The sequence below is a fragment of the Cibotium barometz genome, chromosome 20, assembly GCF_041138505.1.
Source record: "Cibotium barometz isolate CiBa-2024 chromosome 20, ASM4113850v1, whole genome shotgun sequence".
NCBI classification, from domain to species: domain Eukaryota; kingdom Viridiplantae; phylum Streptophyta; class Polypodiopsida; order Cyatheales; family Cibotiaceae; genus Cibotium; species Cibotium barometz.
The window spans coordinates 44,109,274-44,132,742 of record NC_141065.1 but is presented as its reverse complement, the minus strand read 5'-3'; positions in this window follow the sequence as shown (position 1 = coordinate 44,132,742).

Here is a 23,469-nt window from a genome sequence, read left to right as displayed (position 1 = left end):
AGAGAGGCTGCATTGAGACATAATCCATAAGTACTCAGACCCAACGTGTTCTACTAGCAATGTACAAACACGTGGACATATTGCGTGAAGTGAATGACACACTTGTCTCATTCGAATACCAGCCACCCACTGTCACAACCATCATTCTCTCAAGATTATGGAACACAGAGTTCAAGACAGTTAGTTTATAAAAAACCAGCACCTTCTCAAAATGCGACATTTGTATGGCAATCAAGGTCAAGTTGGAATCAACAAAAAATCAAGAGGAGCGTGCTAGATACATGGCACAAAGAAGGGCACACATGTTGCAGCAAATGAGTTGTAGAAATCTATACTATGCTTGGAGGAGCTCTTCCGAAATGAACCCAAATAGGTATTTGTGTATTATACATGATAAGCTGGACTAGAGCAAGACTACCATACCACAAATTAAACCAGTTCCTAAATCTCTCAATGGGGTTGAGAGGCTTCCAGTATCCTTAAGAGGAATGCTCACTCATGGTGGACATGGACAAACAGCTTATGGTCACTTTGCCTTGGGGTTATGCCAAGTGATCCCAACTTCACAATTTCATCTCTCTCAAAATGTTTAAGAAACTTAGAAAGAGGAGAGCAACACATGTATGGTGACTTGACCTCACAAAACTCAGATGCAAAACCACGAACAGATATTTTGAATTGTGTTTTGTCTACTATGGCCCTGTATTAGCATATGGAAGTGCTAAAGGAGAGAAACGCATATTGTAAGCAGAGCATTGAGGATACACATGCAGAGACACATGTAGAAACAAATGTGGATACAGAGGAAAATTGTTCTTCACATATGCAGTGAGTCTTTCATATGGAAGTGCTAAAGGAGAGAAACGCATATTGCAAGCAGAGCATTGAGGATGCAGATGCAGATGCAGAGACACATGTAGAAACAAATGTGGATACAGAGGGAAATTGTTCTTCACATATGTAGTCAGTCTTTCATATGGAAGTGCAAAAGGAGAGAAACGCATATTGCAAGCAGAGCATTAAGGATGCAGATGCAGAGACACATGTAGAAACAAATGTGGATACAAAGGGAAATTGTTCTTCACATATGCAGTCAATCTTTCATACTAACACACATGTGCAGGATAGGGGCAATGTCAATGCCTCAAGTTTAATGCCATCAAATTCAAGGACATTTTTCAAGAGATTGCTAAGGACGTTGTTGTTGCAACTTGACAATTGTGGTTCTAAAAATAAGAATCGTTATGTATTTGCCACCCTTTGAGTATGTTAAGGAAAATGAGAAGGTTGTGGAGGGCTTAAAAAACATGTCAATTGGTGGAAAGAGCACTTGCAAGAGAAAGGAGACTAAAGTGATTATGCTAAGTGGATCCGGTCCTTGCCTATTGGGAGAATCTTATGCTAAACATGCAGACCCCTAGTGCAAGGGAAGACATTGGATTTCATGACTTTTGGCCAAGGAGTGTATGCAAAAAAGCTGAGCCTCTTAACCTTCAAGTGGAGGATGATGTAGATGAAAGCTTTGATGTAAATGAGGACCATTATTGTGGTCCAATGCGCAACACACCTGCTGAAGAGTTCAACCCGACTCTTGATGTGTCTAAAGGAGATTTTGTGCTTGTACAACCTTGTGATGCAAATTACCCAATATGGTCGGGAGTGACAACAAGTGATGTTGATCAAAACAACAACTCGATAAACTACCTACAAGTTCAGATACAATATTGGGCACCAATTTCAAAGAAGAAGAATGCAAGTGATGTGGAGGTTTATAAGGATTGTTGGAACAAGTATTGGCGAGAGAACAAAAATGATCCTCAGCACTGGGAAGACACTAGCTGCATCATTTGGGCATGGAAGCCCAAGGGTGGATGACTTCCAGAGAAAATCAAGATTCCAAAGGCTATAATACTCAAGGCCAAACAGAATCAATTGAATCAACATGAAAGTGAGGCACCATCACACGTCAGTGCAGTTGAGCAAGTTAGCACATGGGCAACTAGCTTTGTAATCTTTTAGCAATGTTGTATGAAGCTACCAAACTCATAGTTCAATCATTATTCAGATTGTAAGGCTTTCTTAAGCTTTTAAATTTATGGTTCACCCATTGTTCAAGAATTTTGATTCAATACAGATGGTGATCTTTTTAATTCTATCACCTAGTCTTTCTTACAACTTAAAGTTACATTGAATATCCTTTCTTTGTTAAAGTTTCAGTGTTTGATGGTCAACTAGAGGCTATGTGATATAAACAAACTTAATTTTTGGTGTGTGTGTGTGTGTGTGTGTGTGTGTGTGTGCAGGCAAATTTACATCCCACCAACATCATATATACTTGTTACAAATGTATAATAGTACATAAATCATATCGCATTATTCAAATTCTCGTTGAGAACATCCAATAATAAAACTTGCATATCGCACAGTAAACATTGTATTGGATCTAACAAAGAATTGTCCCAAAATTGTGCATATTTTCCAAACTTCCTAAATTTGAGTTACATGCTAATATTGGATTTTTTATTTTAAATTTTCTTATGATTCTCCATTTTCTTATGTCTCTATCTGCAGATATTTTTCCCTCTAATTATGTTGAGAAACAACCACTCCAAAGCCTCACTGGAGTTTTCTATGCTATACATGCATCCATTGGAGAGGCAATGTTTGTATATCAAAGCCCAAGTGAGCTTGTACTGAACAATATCTTTTTTTTTCTCACTCATATTTTGTAGATAAAAAACCAGGTTTATTTGGCAAGCTAGAAGAGATCCCCAACCCCCCTCTTAACAATCTCGAATGGCCCAAACCTGATGCTTGGACCATCTTATGCTCAAAGTTTAAGATGGTAATTGATATCAAACCATCACTCAAGTTTTCAAAGGCATCTAGGTCAGTAGGGCTAAATTGGTTTTGTCCTTTACATGTTTTTGTGCATATGTTTAATTCCATTCCAATGCACCAAATGAAAATGATGTATATTTGTAAGGAGGTACGATCTATCCTCATTCAAGGATTACTAGGAGAGGGTTAGGAGGTTAATGAGGGGTCACATCAAGGTGATGTGTACAAGTGCAATGTAGTAGATTCTACAGTGTCTTTCGGTCCTTGAAAGCACACTCTATTTTGTACATGTGTCTGCACTATCAAAGATGGATGCAAAAGCACGAGACATGGATCCCACTTCAAGCCTGAGAAGAAGAAATTGTGCTTATTAAGGTAGCTGCCCTATCATGCAAAATGGATGGATTGAGCGAGTGGCAGCAAGCAAGCATTGGAGCCTAGCAACCTGCGTCAACGCTTTAGCATCATGGGCTTTGATAATGTGGAAGAGTCAAGTTTCAAGTTGATGAGAAGAAATGTAAATGTGATTCCACTACATGTCTAGAATTAACCCTTACACTTTCTAGTTATTGTGCCACTTTCTATATTTTTATAGATTGGGAAGCGTAAGGAGGGGACAACCATGGTCTCGAAATCATGGCAAATGGGGGACCTTGAATTTTTAGTAGCAAGATGCATAGCCCTACCAACACATAGTAGGCATGTGGAAGAGCTTCAAGATGAACTGGGTATATGGGAAAATAGCCTCTGTTCTGATATACATGAGGGGCAAGAGTTTCAGGATCGAGCTGAATGCAATGAAGAGCTTTCAAGTAAACAAGGAGATGGAGATCAACATGAAGTAAATGTCACAAGAGGCAAAAAATGAAGACATTATAACAATTTTAGATTAGATGACATGCTTGTAATTTTGTAGGATGCTCTTTTTTAACCCCTCTTTATTTAATTGAAATCTTAATATTTTTGCAAACTGTGATTTTTTTGTCTAGCGGCGGTCTAGTGTGAGAAGGCCAAACTTTAAATTTTAACTATAAATAGGCCAAAGGTGCCTTCTTTCTTATTTTCACGCTATAGAAACCAAGCATGAGCTCACACTATCTCTTTGCATTCACACATGGCTACCCACTTTGATGACTTCTATGAGTTTCTCTCCACCACCCTATGGGCAGGCAAGAGCGAGCTCTGTGCCATGTTTTGATGTGAAGTCGACTTTGAAAAGTCGCTCGCCCTTGCGTCCCAACATTATGAGAGATGCAGATTGCATACATGGAGCAATACTTGGCTCCCCACTCCATCTCCTTTCCCCATTGCCCCAAGCAGCTCGATGGGTGCCTGTTGAGCTGCTTGAGTACATTCAATAATACGCCCGCCCCTACATCCAGCGCCTTGAAACTTCATCGACATCTGCATCCCCGCAAGAGCTTACTGTACCTTCAATAAGAAGGAGGTGAAGAGGTTGGGGAGGGGAAATTTAGGAGCTAGGTTCCTCTCATGGCTTGCCACTTTTGCATTCCTCATCAGTGATGATGAGGATTCAGATAAGGAGGTACATATGCTTGCATTGTAGTTGGCAGGGTATTTGAGGGATGACAAGAAAGTGAAGGCACTAGGTACGAGTGCTGATGTGGAAGAGCAGCTTGCATCAGAGCACTTCCTAGAGGGTGCACAATTTGCAGAATAGCCCGCTGTAGTGGAAGATGTGGGGCCATCTTTCCCATGAGGAGAGCAAGGTGCTGCCAGAGTTTGAGATCAATCTCTTGAGCACCATTGTTGTGGAAAGGTGAAGAATACTTATTTCTTCACATGACCTTGAAAAGGCAGCTAGCTTGAGAATGGATGAATGCTTGGGCATTATATGCACATGATGTGACGTGGACCTTGATACGTCCAACCTCGGTCCTCACCTAGATAGTGTCATATTACCCCTTGGAGAATCTAATCGTCACACAGAGACAGTTGCTTTGGTCAAGGATAGTGTGGTTGAGACCACAGAGCAAGCCCTAGTTCCAGAGGAGGAATTCACAACCTTACAAGACAAGCTAGAGGTTGAAAAGGATACCCCTTATACTAGAGTGATGGAGGAGACCAAAGCACCTAAAAAGGATGAGGCTAAGTCCTCGATTGACCTCTCCACCCCCACTAGCACTTTGGCAAAAGAAGACATTGAACAAGAGGTAATAATCAACCTTTTACAACTTAGAAACATTTGTAATTATGTATAGGAAAATATTTTGAATTTTCCTTTGATTGCAGAGGGTGGTTGAAATTGACGCATTTTCTAGGAGAGGCGGCGGCAACAACAGAGACCAGGAGGCCAAGGTCCGTGGACATGATGCTGCATTGGCGCACTACCTTGGTCAGCTTCCTGTGGATGGCATCTCCATCATCCACATGGACTACACCCCTCAATCTACCTTGGTCAGCTTCCTGTGGGATGGCATCTCCATCATCCACATGGACTACACCCCTCAATCTGCCTTCACTCTCTTCTTTTTGAAAGCCCTCTCTAAGGTGCTCTGTATAGCCTCTATGATGGTGTAGAGCACCAAATGTATAGTTTTAATTAAAAAATCCCTTCCTTCGATGTTTTTGGTTCTGGATTAAGGGGTAAGCTTCTAGCTCATTTAGGTATAGCGAAAAGCATAGGCACAGAGGATCCTCAAGAAATAGCCCAATCACTCCTTGAGCACACTCTGTCCGATAACAAGAGAAGGAAGCTTAATACTGTAAGAAAGCTTTTGTGAAGATGATGTATCACTTCTTATTATGAATACAATACAATTTTTGCAAACTTATTTTCATCAAGTATATCATTGTTTTTTCTAGTTTGTAACCATCAATTTCTTTGTAAATGCATCAGAAATGACCCTGGGGGCCTGGGTGAGTAGTGCCAAAATAGTGTGAATTTTGAGCCTGCAGCGCTATGCTATAGAGTCCAAATTCGTACTATTCTGGCATAGCTTCCCCAGTCCCCTCCAGGAGCATGCATTAGGTAAAAAACAAAGTAGTTTTACACATGATTAAAGGTGTTTTCATCTTGTAAACAACTGTTTCTCACAATTAGTGTACTCGATTTCTTTGTAAAATGCATTAGAAATGACCCTTGGGGCCTAGGGGAGCAGTGCCAGAAGAGTGTGAATTCTGAGCCTGCACCGTCGTGCTATAGAGCCCAAATTCCCACTATTTTGGCACAACTTTCCTATCCCTCTAGGAGCAATTTTGATGCATTGGATGAAAAATAATGTATTTTTACACATGATTAAAGGTGTTTTTATCTTGTAAACTACTGTTTCTCAATCAGCGTAATCAAATTCATTACAAATGCATCAGAAATGATCCTAAGTGGTTGGGGGAGCAGTGCCAGAATAGTGCAAATTTTGAGCCTGCACCGCTGTTGCAAAGCCCCAATTCTCACTCTTCTAGCACAGCTTCCCCAGCCCTCTAGGAGAAATTCTGATGCTTTGGATGATAAACAATGTATTTTTACACATGATTAAAGGTGTTTTTATCTTCTAAACTATTGTTTCTCTAAAATCAATGTACTCAACTTCATTATCAATACATCAGTGTACTCAACTTCATTATAAATGCATCAAAAATGATCTTGAGTAGCTAGGGGAGAAGTGCCAGAACAGTGCAAATTTTTAGCCTACATCGCCTTTGCAAAGGCCGAATTTGCACTGTTCTGGCACAACTTCCTCAACCCTCCAGGAGCATTTCTGATGCCTTGGTGGGTGACAAACTGGCACATGATAGAACAAACATGATGACACCAAGACATTGTAAGCGAAACTTGAAATTTAAATTATTAGAAGGTTACAAATGAAAGCCAGATAGGCTTGTTACAAAGGGGGATTTGAAACAAAAGAGTTGCTTCAAGAAGCAAGTTAACATCTAAGATCTCTAGATCGTATCGCGCTCACCTTCGAATACACCAAGCTAGTTGCATGTCCTTAGCAAAAATGGTAATCCTCTTTGCACGTATTGTAAGGAGGTTGGTGTCTTCAAAAAGCCCAACAAGGTAAGCCTCGGGTAGCTTCTTGCACTGCTTTCCCCTACACAACACGGAACTCTATTCTATATCGTTGGAGAATCTCGTTGACTGTGCAAGCGAAAAGGGCTCTTTTTATCTCAGCAACTCAATGTTCCTCTGAGAAAACTTGATGTCTTGTAGAACCCTATGCCCTTGGTTCAACCTTATCCTTGGAGCTCTCTGTGTTGTGTTGGTGCATTTGGCAAGGTTGGGAATTCCTAGGCTTGAAGAGCATGACCTTTCTACGCTTGCGTGCACTTGCAATAACCTACCCTTGATCTCTCTACTGTGGTACATGTGTATCAAGTTCCTCCTGGGTAGGTAGGGGACCCTCTGTCCTGGTAGTAGGGTCTTGCAACTTGTGGTGGTATGCAATGTAGGCATGTTTTCACCAACCCAGTCGAATTGCTCATCATCGGTGTCTTTGTCTTGATCTCTGGGGTGGCTGCATCATCGGGTCTCCTTCACACGTTTGCTCCCACTAGAAGCGCCTACATGTGTATGCATTGGTGTTGCTGTGGGAGCAGGGCTAGACTTTGGTGATCCCATTGGGCGTGTCCTAAAATCCCAGGGGTCACTCTCTTCCATGTGGTGTCGCCAGTATGTGGTGGTCATTGGGTGCCTTTTGCACTGTGTTTTGTGAAGGCATGGTAACACGTGCAGTGTTCTTGGCGCATGCCATATCCATGTACGACTATGCCTACTATGCTAACGCGGTGAAGTGCTGGTGTCCTTACACGGGTGCCTACGTAGATCTTAAGCTCAAGCTCTCTAAAAAGTGAAATGAAAATGAAGTGTGAAGGAACTATTAATAGTTTTTTTTAAGGGGAAAAAAACCTAACTAAACTTATTTTCTTAGCCTTAATACATCTAGATTTGTGCTGGTGCATGCACAACCCAATGCCTTCCTTGTCTCCTCATTTGTGCACACCAAGCACCATGCCTATGGGGAGCGTTGGTCTACAACCATTCAAGCCGAGCATGACCTTTTACAGCCTTGCGTGCCTCTTGCGCAACCTTTGATTGTTGGGCCCTCTCCCTAACCAATACCCTTCCAAAGGTTGTGTGATAAAACCAATTGAACATCTCTTGTAGATAGTTTGTATGTGTTCCTGCTGCACAAGCTCCACCTCCATGTCTTGTATTTTTAAAATAAACCCCTCTTACTTTATAATGTGATTTCTCCATCCCTTGGGTACTCCATATGTCAAGCGATCCATACTTGTTTCATGAAATACACACCATGCGCATAAACTATGTGATGTACACATGATAATAGAATTTAATTAGAAAAATTCCAGGTTAAAACACCAGTTTATTTTTTTATTATACAACTTACCGTATAGTGTGTTACTTTACTCTCTCCCCAAGCACCTAGCACACTTTTGGTGAATTCTACGATATGTTGTTGGAATGATGCTCGTTCTTGGGCAATTGTGCTACTTTGATTCATAATGCGAACCATGTTATTGAAATTTATCCAAAGCTGTTTGCGCATATTTACAAGAGTTGGCATTGGACAATCTACATTTGTGGTGATTGCACAACACAAGTCTCTCCAGAGTTTCCAAGTTTTCTTTGAATTCTCTATGTTTACTGGCTTCTCCAAAAATCTCCTTGCCTTTGCTCCAGTCATGGTGGAGACCTTTTGAGAAACCTCGTATGACATACCAGAGGCCTGCTTATTCACTTAGTGTGAATAAGGGCCAATTGTATATAAGGTAATTTCTCATAATGAAAAGGACACAGCCCCCTTTGTGGTATTGGGAGCTCTTCCCTTGTGCTTGTGCGAGAGTGAGGAGTGAGAGCATTCTAGCATTGTGCCTCTTTCATGCTTGTGTGTTTATGCTTGTATGAGAGAGTGAGAGAGAGTGTGATTGGTCTATGTAATGGTGTGAGCGACTCCAGAGTGTGACAGAGTGGAGGTGGAGCTTGGAGTTTGGAGCTTTACAAAGCGAGCTTGGAGGCCTCAAGGGACTTGAGATCGAAGCATTTGTAAGTACCCCACGATGGTTGTGTTCTATTGTTTATCCATTAGATGAATGTGTAGAGTTCTCTCTTGGAGGTGAGGCAACCCATAACATTTTTGGCACTGCTGCCGAGGAAACACCTTTGTTTCTTCCATACTCTTTGAGTTTCAACTCCCATTGCATAGTATTCATTGTTGCCTTTGCATTCCAGTAGTGCATTGTGTGGAAATGAAAGAATAAGGTGTGTGTGGTTGGAAAAAAAGTTATAGTTTTGATGTTGTGAATGTTGTGGAAAGTAGTTTAGGAAAGGATTCATTGGTTACTTCTGATAAGTTTGATGTTAGCATCACAAAAAACACCAACATGCAGAAGCAGGTTGGGTGTTGTTTTCTTCTTTTTTCAAAAAATTCAAAAACATAAGGGACCATTGATTGAGCCAGGAACTTGCATTTCATTCCTTAGCATTGGCACAATCTACTTTTCATCATTTGGATAAGTATTATGCACCCAAGACTACAAATTACGGACGTGGAAAACTCCATGTGAAAGTGCAGAAAGTGGTTCACGACGTGAACCATTTTCTTGCAGTTTCATGTCGCGAGTCGCTCACAAAATAAGTGCTGGGATTTTCGTCAAAAATCATGAGATTACATTCCAAAAATAGAAACCCTTATCCTAACACCTCTGACACATGGTACAATCCGCCAAAAATTGGAGCACGTGAAAGTGCAGTAGTAGACTTTCATGGCGTGAACCATTTTGGAAGCAGTTCACGGCGTGAAACACTTTTTGTTTCACAACATCAAAGAAATCTTGTTGTTTCACATGATGACCAAAATTGACGGATTGACAAAACTAAGGCTGTGAGGGTCGGCTAAAGATGGGAATTTGACTGAAAGAAGGAATTTAATCTTAAGGAGGGAAATTGTTGAGCACATGAAAGTGCAGGAAAATAATTCATGACTTGAACCATTTTCCTGTAGTTTCATGACTTGAACCATTCTTTCACATGACGTGAACTGAGTCCTGTTGTTTCAGGACAGGAAACATTCTCTACTAATTCATGCCTCTTGAATAGAGCGATAGATTTGGAAATTGAATCCAATTGGTTTAATTAATAGCTTATCAAATCATACATACACGCACTTAAGATCTAGAGAACGCATCGGAGACGATCTTACACCTGAAGATAAAGCATCAAATCATCGAGGAACTTCCTACCAAAGAAGTGTGGGATCAAGACATTCCGCAAGCACACACTTGACCACCGCAGAAACCAGTAGTAAAGAATCCACGGAAGAAGGGCTGAGATATGCTGGGTTTGGGGAAGGAGATAAACAACACTCCCCAACCAAGTCCAGTGGGATCATTGATATTGCCTGGGGATTTTTTGGTCTCCAAACGTCTTGATGAAGAAGGCAAATCTACGAACATGGGTCCGTTAACCAGCGCTAGACTCGGTCCAAGACAAGAAGTGCCATTCCAAACATTGAATTCTAGGCTGTCAAATACTGGCACCCCTAGAATTAGATGAGATATAGAAAGTGTAGTTAGGATGGGTCAAATATTCTTTCCCACCATCGAGGAAATGGAATTGGACCTCCAACGAAGTGAGGTAGAACGACAACTCCGAGAATTGAGCTGAAGGAAACAAGAGCTTGATACTCGTAGGGCAAGAGCTGAGAGAAAGGAGACAGGAAGTGTTAACCCTCTCCAAACCTGAAATTGCTACAGGAAGAAGCGATGGAGAAATTCTGAACTTGGAACCCATCAACGAGGAATCCAAAATGGAGGAAGGATTTACAACTAGAGAAGAAGATGGTAACATAGCTAACTCGACTGTAGAAGTAGAGGACTGACTCTATACCAAGAAGGATATTGAGTTAATGATCAATCACCCTACATTCTTACAAGACATGGAGCTCTTAATTACACAAAGACGCACAGAGGCTACTATTGGGGAAGCCCACTAGGGTACCACAACTGGACCAGTGCATGAACCTGAGATACCTAGAAGAGCCAATATAGGTAGAGGATGAGGTCTAGGAAGGGGGGGAGCAATTCCCCAGAGACCTAGAAATGATCCATCCATGGACCTTAATGTAGCCACAAGGGTAGACTTGTTAAATATGGTAGTAGAGATGGGTAGCGGGATGGTCAGGGAGTTAGGTTCTACTGTAGAACCCCGACCTTCCCAGATGAAACCTCATATCATCTCAAAACTTGTCAAAAAATTCTCTAGGGATGGAGATCCTTTCCAGCATGTAGAGATTTTTGAATCTACATGTGAAACCTACATGTGAAACCTACATGTAGAGATTTTTGAATCTACATGTGAAACCTGCGGACCGGTCAATGATGTGACCATGATACATGCTTTCTTGCTAACCTTAGAGGGAAAAGCTCATCAGTGGTTCAGAACCCTTAAGCCTGAGGACAAGGCTAACTTCACCAGGTTAAAGAATGTCTTTGTGCCCAGCTTTGTGTTGAGATATCGAGCTCATCTAGTGAGGTGGTAGACACTGATGACCCGCCTGGGGGATAGGCCCCACACTTACACCACTGGCATGGTTAGTGAGATCATGGGTGATATGCGTCCAGTGGGATGACAGGTTGTGTGATAGCCATTCTAGAGACTGGCATAATTATAGCACCAGTTCATTTAGTTGGGTTCACATTATAGAGAACCTAGTAGTATGTATTTGCATACATAGCAAAAGTTATGCAGGTTGTAGAGCCCACATGCATTGATGAGGCTGTTGGAAATGTGTGTTGGGAGAAATCTATGGATGAAGGAGATGGATGTACTATATGCAAATGAGACTTGGGATTTAGTGCAATTGCCTAAAGGCAAGAAAGCCATTGGATGCAAGTGGGTGTACAACGTAAAACATAAAAGTGATGGAAGCATAAGCAGGTGTACAAGGCTAGATTGGTAGCCAAAGGATATGCGCAGACATATGGCATTGATTATGAGAAACCTTTCAGCCCAATTGCCAAGATGGCAACAGTGAGAGTTGTGATAGCAGTGGCTGCGTCAAAGCAATGGTCTTTATATCAGATGGATGTAAAGAATGCATTCTTGCATGGGGATTTACAAGAAGAGGTGTATATGTTGCAGCCACCTGGTTATGAGGATGTGAGTCACCCCGAGCATGCTTGCAGGTTGAAGAAAGCCTTATATGGCTTAAAACAAGCACCAATAGCATGGTCTGACAAGATTTATGAATATCTTGTCACTTTTGGCTTTCATGTAGCCAATGCAGATTTCTCGTTGTATGTGAGACACAGTGATAGAGGGGTTGTGCTTGTTGTCGATATAGATGACCTGATCATTACAGGGGACCATGATGCAGAGATCTTTGATGTAAAGATCTTGCTTAGATAGAAGTTTGAGATGAAGGATCTAGGGGAGCTCAGATATTTCTTGGGCATTGAGATGATTAGGTCACCACATGGTATTGGATTACTGCAGAGACAATATGGCTTGGACATGTTGTCCAAGTATGGTATGATAGGTTGTAAGCCTATCTCAGTGCCATTGGATCAGAATGGCAAGTTGAGTGTAGTTTCAGGAGATATTTTGGAGGACCCTACTATGTATAGGCGCATAGTAGGAAGCTTGATCTACATGACGATCACCAGGCCAGATTTGAGCTATGTTGTTAGGTTGGTGAGTCAGTTTATGTAGGTTCCTCGAAAGCTATCTTTTCATATTGTGTGTACTCTTATCTTTGTATATGGTGTATTGAGTGTTGTGTGAAGAAGAAGAAGATTTTCAGCCTCTCACATTGTGTGCTCTCTTTTAGGGTTTTGTGAGTGTGTCTCCCTTACATCTTTTCACTTTGCACGTAGTGGTGATGAAGTCCTATGGCACAACTACATATGTCTCTCGCCTGAAACACTTGAATTCAAGATGCAAACTTTGGGAAAGATTGATAGATGATCAATTGTTACCTTGTTTCGAGAGAGGGGTTAGAGACCATAAAATGCATGATTTCCCCCAGGCCAGCTACTCTTGATCCATGCTGCAAGTTGGCAATCAAATATGAAGATAGCATGTTAGAATTACCACAATCCGAGGATGTTAGAACGTATGCAAAGCAACCACAACTTCGCGTATCTCAAGTCACCAAGAAATTGGAACTCAAAGCAAGCAAGTCGGACATATGACTGTGGATCAACCTTGGAGACTTAGACCAGGGAAAGCAAGGAGAACAACCAGTAACCCCAAAGGGGGTTGGTGAGTATCCTAATGCAAACGAAGAAATAAGGAATCTAGAAGATGCCAAACTCTTAGTCGAGGAGTACCAACAACTTCATGAAACTAAGCCAAGGGCGAGTTGAGTAAGGGATACCATCTATCCACCATGAGATGAACTACCCCCCGGAATAGGGTCGCTGGATGTGAAGGCAGCTTGGAAGATGCTTACTTCAATTGCAGCTTGCCGCACCCACTTCTCAAATGGACAATTGATAAAAACACTTATGAGATCCAGGAGTTCCCTCCAAATTTCTAATTGCAGATAAGAATTAAGACGATAATTTGACGGCAACGAGAGAGAGAGAGAGAGAGAGAGAGAGTGAGTTTGGCAGCATGCCATAATTTGATGTGATTTGATGGGAGAGAGAGAGATTGTTTGGCAGCATGCCATCCAATCATGTAAATCTATCTTCATTATCAAGTTACGAAAATGTGTGTGGAATTAATTAATTACTAGTATTGGACCCGTGTTGTGCGTGACCAAGGTTCCGAAAAAAATCGATTCCCTTTCACTCCTAGGCCTGCCCCCATCTCTCTCTCTCCTCCCTATGTGTGCATGTGCATATACATATGCGTGTGCATGTACATGTGCAAATGTGTATGTATGTGCATCTATGTATACATGTGTGCATGTGTGGGTGATGCACATCCATGTGTGCACACGCATACTTGTGTACATAAGTGTGTATGTGTGTTTATGTATGTCCCTATGTGGATGCATATGCATTTATGTGTGTGTGTCTTCATGTGTGTGCATGTACACATGCACATTCATGTGTGTCACGTATGTGTGCATGTATGCATATGTGTATATGTGTCTCTCAGAGATATAATCTCACATGCACGCACACACAAACATCCTCTCTTTTCTCACATGCAATATACACTCCCCCTCTCTCTCTCTCTTTCTCTCGCATACACAGAGACCTCTCTCTCATGCATACACATACACATGCACATGCACTCTCTCTTCTTACACCCCCTCACACATGCACGGAAACTCTCTCTCTCTCTCTCTCTCTCTCTCCCCTATACACACACGTACACACACACACATGTATACACACACACACTTACAAGCATATATGTGTGATTGCATGTGCACATACACACGTGTGTGTGATTGTGTAATGTGCATGAGGAACAAGCAAGATGTATTCACCAATCAAGGAAGAGGGGAAGCCAAAAAATGAGAAAAATAGAGTCTGCGTTTCAGCTCTGTTATTTTTCTAGTGTCGGAGATTTCGTCAGAGGTTTAGTCATTAAAAGCGTCGATATATATGTCGGTAAAAAAAGCATTAGTATATGAGTCCAAATATATGTCTAGAATATTACCGACGTTGTTATCTCGACAGTTTTTTTGACATCATCTCTCATGTATGTTCTGATGACGAAAGATTATTATATTATAAAAGTGTATACAATCTTTCAGATTTCCCGCCTTGACACATTTCCCATTAGAATTTAAATTTTGGCCGACTAAACTATGGCCTCATATATAAAGGGCCATTTCTCCTCTCCCGAAAAACACAAGCTAACAATCTTGGATAGTGTGAACACTATAAACACATGGGGGGACACCCGAATGTAGAGGAGAAATACTTGTGCCCTTGCAATCGGTGCAAGTACTAAATCTCTCGAAGACAAAGAAGTTGCAACGACCATGTAAAGAAAAATGGTATATTTCCAGTTGAGCATATTAATGCATTACTTGGTGTTGCGAATGTGTGTCCTCAAAATGAGCAAATGATTGATTACTTGGACCTTCAACCCGAGTGGAGTACTAGATGGATAACGACACAACCAAGTACTAATCAGCCTCATGGTGGTGAAGAAGAAACTGCGGTGGAATCTCCAACATATTTGGAGCAAGATATGGATGACATGATAGACGCCCTACACATTATGATTTTTTTGGACCCAAAGAGGGCCTCTTGGATTAACTTTTGATTTGGAATCGGCCAATAGGAAGAGGGCTGGAGCTCTTAATTACACAAAGACGCACAGAGGCTACTATTGGGGAAGCCCACTAGGGTACCACAACTGGACCAGTGCATGAACCTGAGATACCTAGAAGAGCCAATATAGGTAGAGGATGAGGTCTAGGAAGGGGGGGAGCAATTCCCCAGAGACCTAGAAATGATCCATCCATGGACCTTAATGTAGCCACAAGGGTAGACTTGTTAAATATGGTAGTAGAGATGGGTAGGGGGATGGTCGAGGAGTTAGGTTCTACTGTAGAACCCCGACCTTCCCAGATGAAACCTCATATCATTTCAAAACTTGTCCAAAAATTCTCTAGGGATGGAGATCCTTTCCAGCATGTAGAGATTTTTGAATCTATATGTGAAACCTGCGGACCGGTCAATGATGTGACCATGGTACATGCTTTCTTGCTAACCTTAGAGGGAAAAGCTCATCAGTGGTTCAGAACCCTTAAGCCTGAGGACAAGGCTAACTTCACCAGGTTAAAGAATGTCTTTGTGCCCAGCTTTGTGTTGAGATATCGAGCTCATCTAGTGAGGTGGTAGACACTGATGACCCGCCTGGGGGATAGGCCCCACACTTACACCACTGGCATGGTTAGTGAGATCATGGGTGATATGCGTCCAGTGGGATGACAGGTTGTGTGATAGCCATTCTAGAGACTGGCATAATTATAGCACCAGTTCATTTAGTTGGGTTCACATTATAGAGAACCTAGTAGATGTATTTGCATACATAGCAAAAGTTATGCAGGTTGTAGAGCCCACATGCATTGATGAGGCTGTTGGAAATGTGTGTTGGGAGAAATCTATGGATGAAGGAGATGGATGTACTATATGCAAATGAGACTTGGGATTTAGTGCAATTGCCTAAAGGCAAGAAAGCCATTGGATGCAAGTGGGTGTACAACGTAAAACATAAAAGTGATGGAAGCATAAGCAGGTGTACAAGGCTAGATTGGTAGCCAAAGGATATGCGCAGACATATGGCATTGATTATGAGAAACCTTTCAGCCCAATTGCCAAGATGGCAACAGTGAGAGTTGTGATAGCAGTGGCTGCGTCAAAGCAATGGTCTTTATATCAGATGGATGTAAAGAATGCATTCTTGCATGGGGATTTACAAGAAGAGGTGTATATGTTGCAGCCACCTGGTTATGAGGATGTGAGTCACCCCGAGCATGCTTGCAGGTTGAAGAAAGCCTTATATGGCTTAAAACGAGCACCAATAGCATGGTCTGACAAGATTTATGAATATCTTGTCACTTTTGGCTTTCATGTAGCCAATGCAGATTTCTCGTTGTATGTGAGACACAGTGATAGAGGGGTTGTGCTTGTTGTCGATATAGATGACCTGATCATTACAGGGGACCATGATGCAGAGATCTTTGATGTAAAGATCTTGCTTAGATAGAAGTTTGAGATGAAGGATCTAGGGGAGCTCAGATATTTCTTGGGCATTGAGATGATTAGGTCACCACATGGTATTGGATTACTGCAGAGACAATATGGCTTGGACATGTTGTCCAAGTATGGTATGATAGGTTGTAAGCCTATCTCAGTGCCATTGGATCAGAATGGCAAGTTGAGTGTAGTTTCAGGAGATATTTTGGAGGACCCTACTATGTATAGGCGCATAGTAGGAAGCTTGATCTACATGACGATCACCAGGCCAGATTTGAGCTATGTTGTTAGGTTGGTGAGTCAGTTTATGTAGGTTCCTCGAAAGCTACCTTTTCATATTGTGTGTACTCTTATCTTTGTATATGGTGTATTGAGTGTTGTGTGAAGAAGAAGAAGATTTTCAACCTCTCACATTGTGTGCTCTCTTTTAGGGTTTTGTGAGTGTGTGTATGCTTGCAAGAGCTCAAGCTCTCTTCTCCCTTACCTCTTTTCACTTTGCACGTAGTGGTGACAGATGAAGTCCTATGGCACAACTACATATGTCTCTCGCCTGAAACACTTGAATTCAAGATGCAAACTTTGGGAAAGATTGATAGATGATCAATTGTTACCTTGTTTCGGGAGAGGGGTTAGAGACCATAAAATGCATGATTTTCCCCGGGCCAGCTACTCTTGATCCATGCTGCAAGTTGGCAATCGAATATGAAGATAACATGTTAGAATTGCCACAATCCGCGGATGTTAGAACGTATGCAGAGCAACCACAACTTCGCGTATCTCAAGTCACCAAGAAATTGGAACTTGAAGCAAGCAAGTCGGACATATGACTGTGGATCAACGTTGGAGACTTAGACCAGGGAAAGCAAGGAGAACAACCAGTAACCCCAAAGGGGGTTGGTGAGTATCCCAATGCAAACGAAGAAATAAGGAATCTAGAAGATGCCAAAGTCTTAGTCGAGGAGTACCAACAACTTCATGAAACTAAGCCAAGGGCCAGTTGAGTAAGGGATACCATCTATCCACCATGAGATGAACTACCCCCCGGAATAGGGTCGCTGGATATGAAGGCGGCTTGGAAGATGCTTACTTCAATTGCAGCTTGCCGCACCCACTTCTCAAATGGACAATTGACAAAAACACTTATGAGATCCAGGAGTTCCCTCCGGATTTCTAATTGCAGATAAGAATTAAGACGATAATTTGACGGCAACGAGAGAGAGAGAGAAAGAGAGAGAGAGAGTGAGTTTGGCAGCATGCCATAATTTGATGTGATTTGATGGGAGAGAGAGAGAGTGTTTGGCAGCATGCCATCCAATCATGTAAATCTATCTTCATTATCAAGTTACGAAAATGTGTGTGGAATTAATTAATTACTAGTATTGGACCCGTGTTGTGCGTGACCAAGGTTCCAAAAAAAATCGATTCCCTTTCACTCCTAGGCCTGCCCCCATCTCTCTCTCTCCCCCCTATGTGTGCATGTGCATATACATATGCGTGTGCATGTACATGTGCAAATGTGTATGTATGTGCATCTATGTATACATGTGTGCATGTGTGGGTGATGCACATCCATGTGTGCACACGCATACTTGTGTACATAAGTGTGTATGTGTGTTTATGTATGTCCCTATATGGATGCATATGCATTTATGTGTGTGTGTCTTCATGTGTGTGCATGTACACATGCACATTCATGTGTGTCACGTATGTGTGCATGTATGCATATGTGTATATGTGTCTCTCAGAGATATAATCTCACATGCACGCACACACAAACATCCTCTCTTTTCTCACATGCAATATACACCCCCCCTCTCTCTCTCTCTTTCTCTCGCATACACAGAGACCTCTCTCTCATGCATACACATACACATGCACATGCACTCTCTCTTCTTACACCCCCTCACACATGCACGGAAACTCTCTCTCTCTCTCTCTCTCCCCCCTATACACACACGTACACACACACACACATGTATACACACACACACTTACAAGCATATATGTGTGATTGCGTGTGCACATACACACGTGTGTGTGATTGTGTAATGTGCATGAGGAACAAGCAAGATGTATTCACCAATCAAGGAAGAGGGGAAGCCAAAAAATGAGAAAAATAGAGTCTGCATTTCACCTCTGTTATTTTTCTAGTGTCGGAGATCTCGTCAGAGGTTTAGTCATTAAAAGCGTCGATATATATGTCGGTAAAAAAAGCATTAGTATATGAGTCCAAATATATGTCTAGAATATTACCGACGTTGTTATCTCGACAGTTTTTTCGACATCATCTCTCATGTATGTTCTGATGACGAAAGATTATTATATTGTAAAAGTGTATACAATCTTTCAGATTTCCCGCCTTGACACATTTCCCATTAGAATTTAAATTTTGGCCGACTAAACTATGGCCTCATATATAAAGGGCCATTCCTCCTCTCCCAAAAAACACAAGCTAACAATCATGGATAGTGTGAACACTACAAACACACGGGGGAACACCCGAATGTAGAGGAGAAATACTTGTGCCCTTGCAATCGGTGCAAGTACTAAATCTCTCGAAGACAAAGAAGCTGCAACGACCATGTAAAGAAAAATGGTATATTTCCAGTTGAGCATATTAGTGCATTACTTGGTGTTGCGAATGTGTGTCCTCAAAATGAGCAAATGATTGATTACTTGGACCTTCAACCCGAGTGGAGTACTAGATGGATAACGACACAACCAAGTACTAATCAGCCTCATGGTGGTGAAGAAGAAACTGTGGTGGAATCTCCAACATATTTGGAGCAAGATATGGATGACATGATAGACGCCCTACACATTATGATTTTTTTGGACCCAAAGAGGGCCTCTTGGATTAACTTTTTATTTGGAATCGACCAATAGGAAGAGGGTTGGGTGCATATTTTTGACTTCTTTGACCCTAGGGGACCTAGGCTTTGGTTTGTTAATGGGGCCTAATTAGTACTCATGGGCCCAAACTTAGAGGTCCCCCACCTAGAATCTCGCAGATTAAAAACCCTAGAAATTAACTTTTTTTAATTTTTTCCCAAAAGTGTGTTTTCCCTCTCAAACTTCTCCCCAACATACTCTAGGTTTGAACCTCATTTTGAACCTCTTTCTTCCTCTTCTAAGCTCTCCATTGCTACAGAAACTCCATACCTCTCAAGCTCTCCCTCCTTCTCAAGCTCCCTCTCCCTCTTCTAAGCTCTCCCTCTCCCTCTTTCTTCCTCTTCTAAGCTCTCCATTGCTGGAGAAACTCCATACCTCTCAAGCTCTCCCTTCTCCTCACGCTTCCTCTCCCTCTTTCTTCCTCTTCTAAGCTCTCCATTGCTGTAGAAACTCCATCCCTCTCAAGCTCTCCCTTCTTCTAAAGCTCCCTCCCTCTCAAGCTCCCTCTCTCCCTCCCTCTCCATTGTTGAGTAGAAACTCTATCCCTCTTTAGTCTGCTCTAGGTTCAGGAAGCCCATTCTTAAACTCTAACCCTCTTTTAAGCTTTCTATTGCTGCACTAAAAACCTTGAACTTTCTCTCCTCTCCACTCCTCTATTGTAACAAGCTTTTCTTTTCCCTTCTCTTTTCTTACCACCACGGCCTCTTCCACCCAGTAATATGAGAAGACCTAGGGAGAAGGTGGAAGAGCTTGTGCTACATAACACAAGAGATGAGCATGGAATTTGGGCTCCAACAAGATTCAAGGTTGGGGCTTGGGTCTACTTGCAGCCAAGCTCTAAGGGACCACATCGAGTGCATCAACAAGAGAATATGCTACATCATTGAAAGGAGAGGCTATAAGGCTTCAAGCATATTAAGAAGGAAAGACTAGTTGCCATAGTGCAACATGTGTATATCCTTGGATACCTTTACATTCAAGGCCAACGACCAAGGTTATCTTCAAACTGTCAGTTAAACACAGCTTTTACAACATGCTAATATTGGATTTTTTATTTTAAATTTTCTTATGATTCTCCATTTTCTTATGTCTCTATCTGCAGATATTTTCCCCTCTAATTATGTTGAGAAACAACCACTCCAAAGCCTCACTGGAGTTTTCTATGCTATGCATGCATCCATTGGAGAGGTAATGTTTGTATCTCAAACCCCAAGTGAGCTTGTACAAAACAATATGTTTTTTTTTCTCACTCATATTTTGTAGATAAAAAACTAGGTTTATTTGGTAAGCTAAAAGACATCCCCAACCCCCCTCTTAACAATCTCGAATGGCCCAAACCGGATGCTTGAACCATCTTATGCTCAAAGTTTAAGATGGTAAGTGATATCAAAACATCACTCAAGTTTTCAAAGGCATCTAGGTCAGTAGGGCTAAATTGGTTTTGTCCTTTACATGTTTTTGTGCATATGTTCAATTCCATTCCAATGCACCAAATGAAAATGATGTATATTTGTAAGGAGGTACGATCTGTCCTCATTCAAGGATTACTAGGAGAGGGTTAGGAGGTTGATGAGGGGTCACATCAAGGTGATGTGTATAAGTGCAATGTAGTAGATTCTACAGTGTCTTTCAGGTTCTTGAAAGCACACTCTATTTTGTACATGCATCTGCACTATCAAAGATGGATGCAAAAGCACGAGACGTGGATCCCACTTCAAGCCTGAGAAGAAGAAATTGTGCTTATGAAGGTATCTGCCCTGTGATCATGCAAAATGGATGGATTGAGCGAGTGGCAGCAAGCAAGCATTGGAGCCTAGCAACCTGCATCAATGCTTTAGCATCATGGGCTTTGATAATGTGGAAGAGTCAAGTTTCAAGTTGATGAGAAGAAATGTATATGTGATTTCACTACATGTCTAGAATTAACCCTTACACTTTCTGGTTATTGTGCCACTTTCTATATTTTTATAGATTGGGATGCGTAAGGAGGGGACAACCATGGTCTCGAAATCATGTCAAATGGGGGACCTTGAATTTTTAGTAGCAAGATGCATAGCCCTACCAACACATAGTAGGCATGTGGAAGAGCTTCAAGATGAACTGGGTATATGGGAAAATAGCCTCTGTTCTGATATACATGAGGGGCAAGAGTTTCAGGACGAGCTTTCAAGTCAACAAGGAGATGGAGATCAACATGAAGTAAATGTCACAAGAGGCAAAAAATGAAGACATTATAACAATTTTAGATTAGATGACATGCTTGTAATTTTGTAGCAGGCTCTTTTTTAACCCCTCTTTATTTAATTGAAATCTTAATATTTTTGCAAACTGTGATTTTTTTGTCTAGCGGTCTAGTGTGAGAAGGCCAAACTTTAAATTTTCACTATAAATAGGCCAAAGGTGCCTTATTTCTTATTTTCACGCTATAGAAACCAAGCATGAGCTCACACTATCTCTTTGCATTCACACATGGCTACCCACTTTGATGACTTCTATGAGTTCCTCTCCACCACCCTATGGGTAGGCAAGAGCGAGCTCTTTGCCATGTTTTGATGTGAAGTCGACTTTTAAAAGTTGCTTGCCCTTGCGTCCCAACATTATGAGAGATGCAGATTGCATACACGGAGCAATAATTGGCTCCCCACTCCATCTCCTTTCCCCATTGCCCCAATGATCGATGGGTGCCTGTTTAGCTGCTTGAGTACATTCAATAATACGCCCGCCCCTACATCCAGCGCCTTGAAAGCTTCATCGACATCTGCATCCCCACAAGAGCTTACTGTACCTTCAATAAGAAGGAGGTGAAGAGGTTGGGGAGGGGAAATTTAGAAACTAGGCTCCTCTCGTGGCTCGCCACTTTTGCATTCCTCATTAGTGATGAGGATTCAGATGAGGAGGTAGAGATGCCTGCATTGTAGTTGGCAGGGTATTTGAGGGATTACAAGGAAGTGAAGGCACTAGGTACGAGTGCTGATATGGAAGAGCAGCTTGCATCAGAGCACTTTCCAGCGGGTGCACAATCTAAAGAATAGCCTGCTGTAGTGGAAGATGTGGGGCCATCTTCCCCATGAGGAGAGCAAGGTGCTACCAGAGTTTGAGATCAATCTCTTGAGCACCATTGTTGTGGAAAGGTGAAGAATACTTATTTCTTCACATGACCTTGAAAAGGCAGCTAGCTTGAGAATGGATGAATGCTTGGGCATTATATGCACACGATGTGACGTGGACCTTGATACGTCCAACCTCGGTCCTCACCTAGATAGTGTCATATTACCCCTTGGAGAATCTAATCGTCGCAGAGATAGTTGCTTTGGTCAAGGATAGTGTGGTTGAGACCGCAGAGCAAGCCCTAGTTCCAGAGAAGGAATTCACAACCTTACAAGACAAGCTAGAGGTTGAAAAGGATACCCCTTATACTAGAGTGATGGAGGAGACCAAAGCACCTAAAAAGGATGAGGCTAAGTCCTCAATTGACCTCTCCAACCCCCCTAGCACTTTGGCAAAAGAAGACATTGAACAAGAGGTAATAATCAACCTTTTACAACTTAGAAACATTTGTAATTATGTATAGGAAAATATTTTGAATTTTCCTTTGATTGCAGAGGGTGGTTGAAATTGACACATTTTCTAGGAGAGGCGGCGGCAACACAGACCAGGAGGCCAAGGTCCATGGACATGATGCTACATTGGCGCACTACCTTGGTCGGCTTCCTGTGGATGGCATCTCCATCATCCACATGGACTACACCCCTCAATCTGCCTTCACTCTCTTCTTTTTGAAAGCCCTCTCTAAGGTGCTCTGTATAGCCTCTATGATGGTGTAGAGCACCAAATGTATAGTTTTGATTAAAAAATCCCTTCCTTCGATGTTTTTTGTTTTGGATTTAGGGGTAAGCTTCTAGCTCGTTTAGGTATAGCAAAAAGCATAGGCACAGAGGATCCTCAAGAAATAGCCCAATCACTCCTTGAGCACACTTTGCCCGATAACAAGAGAAGGAAGCTTAATATTGTAAGAAAGCTTTTGTGAAGATGATGTATCACTTCTTATTATGAATACAATATAGTTTTTGTAAACTTATT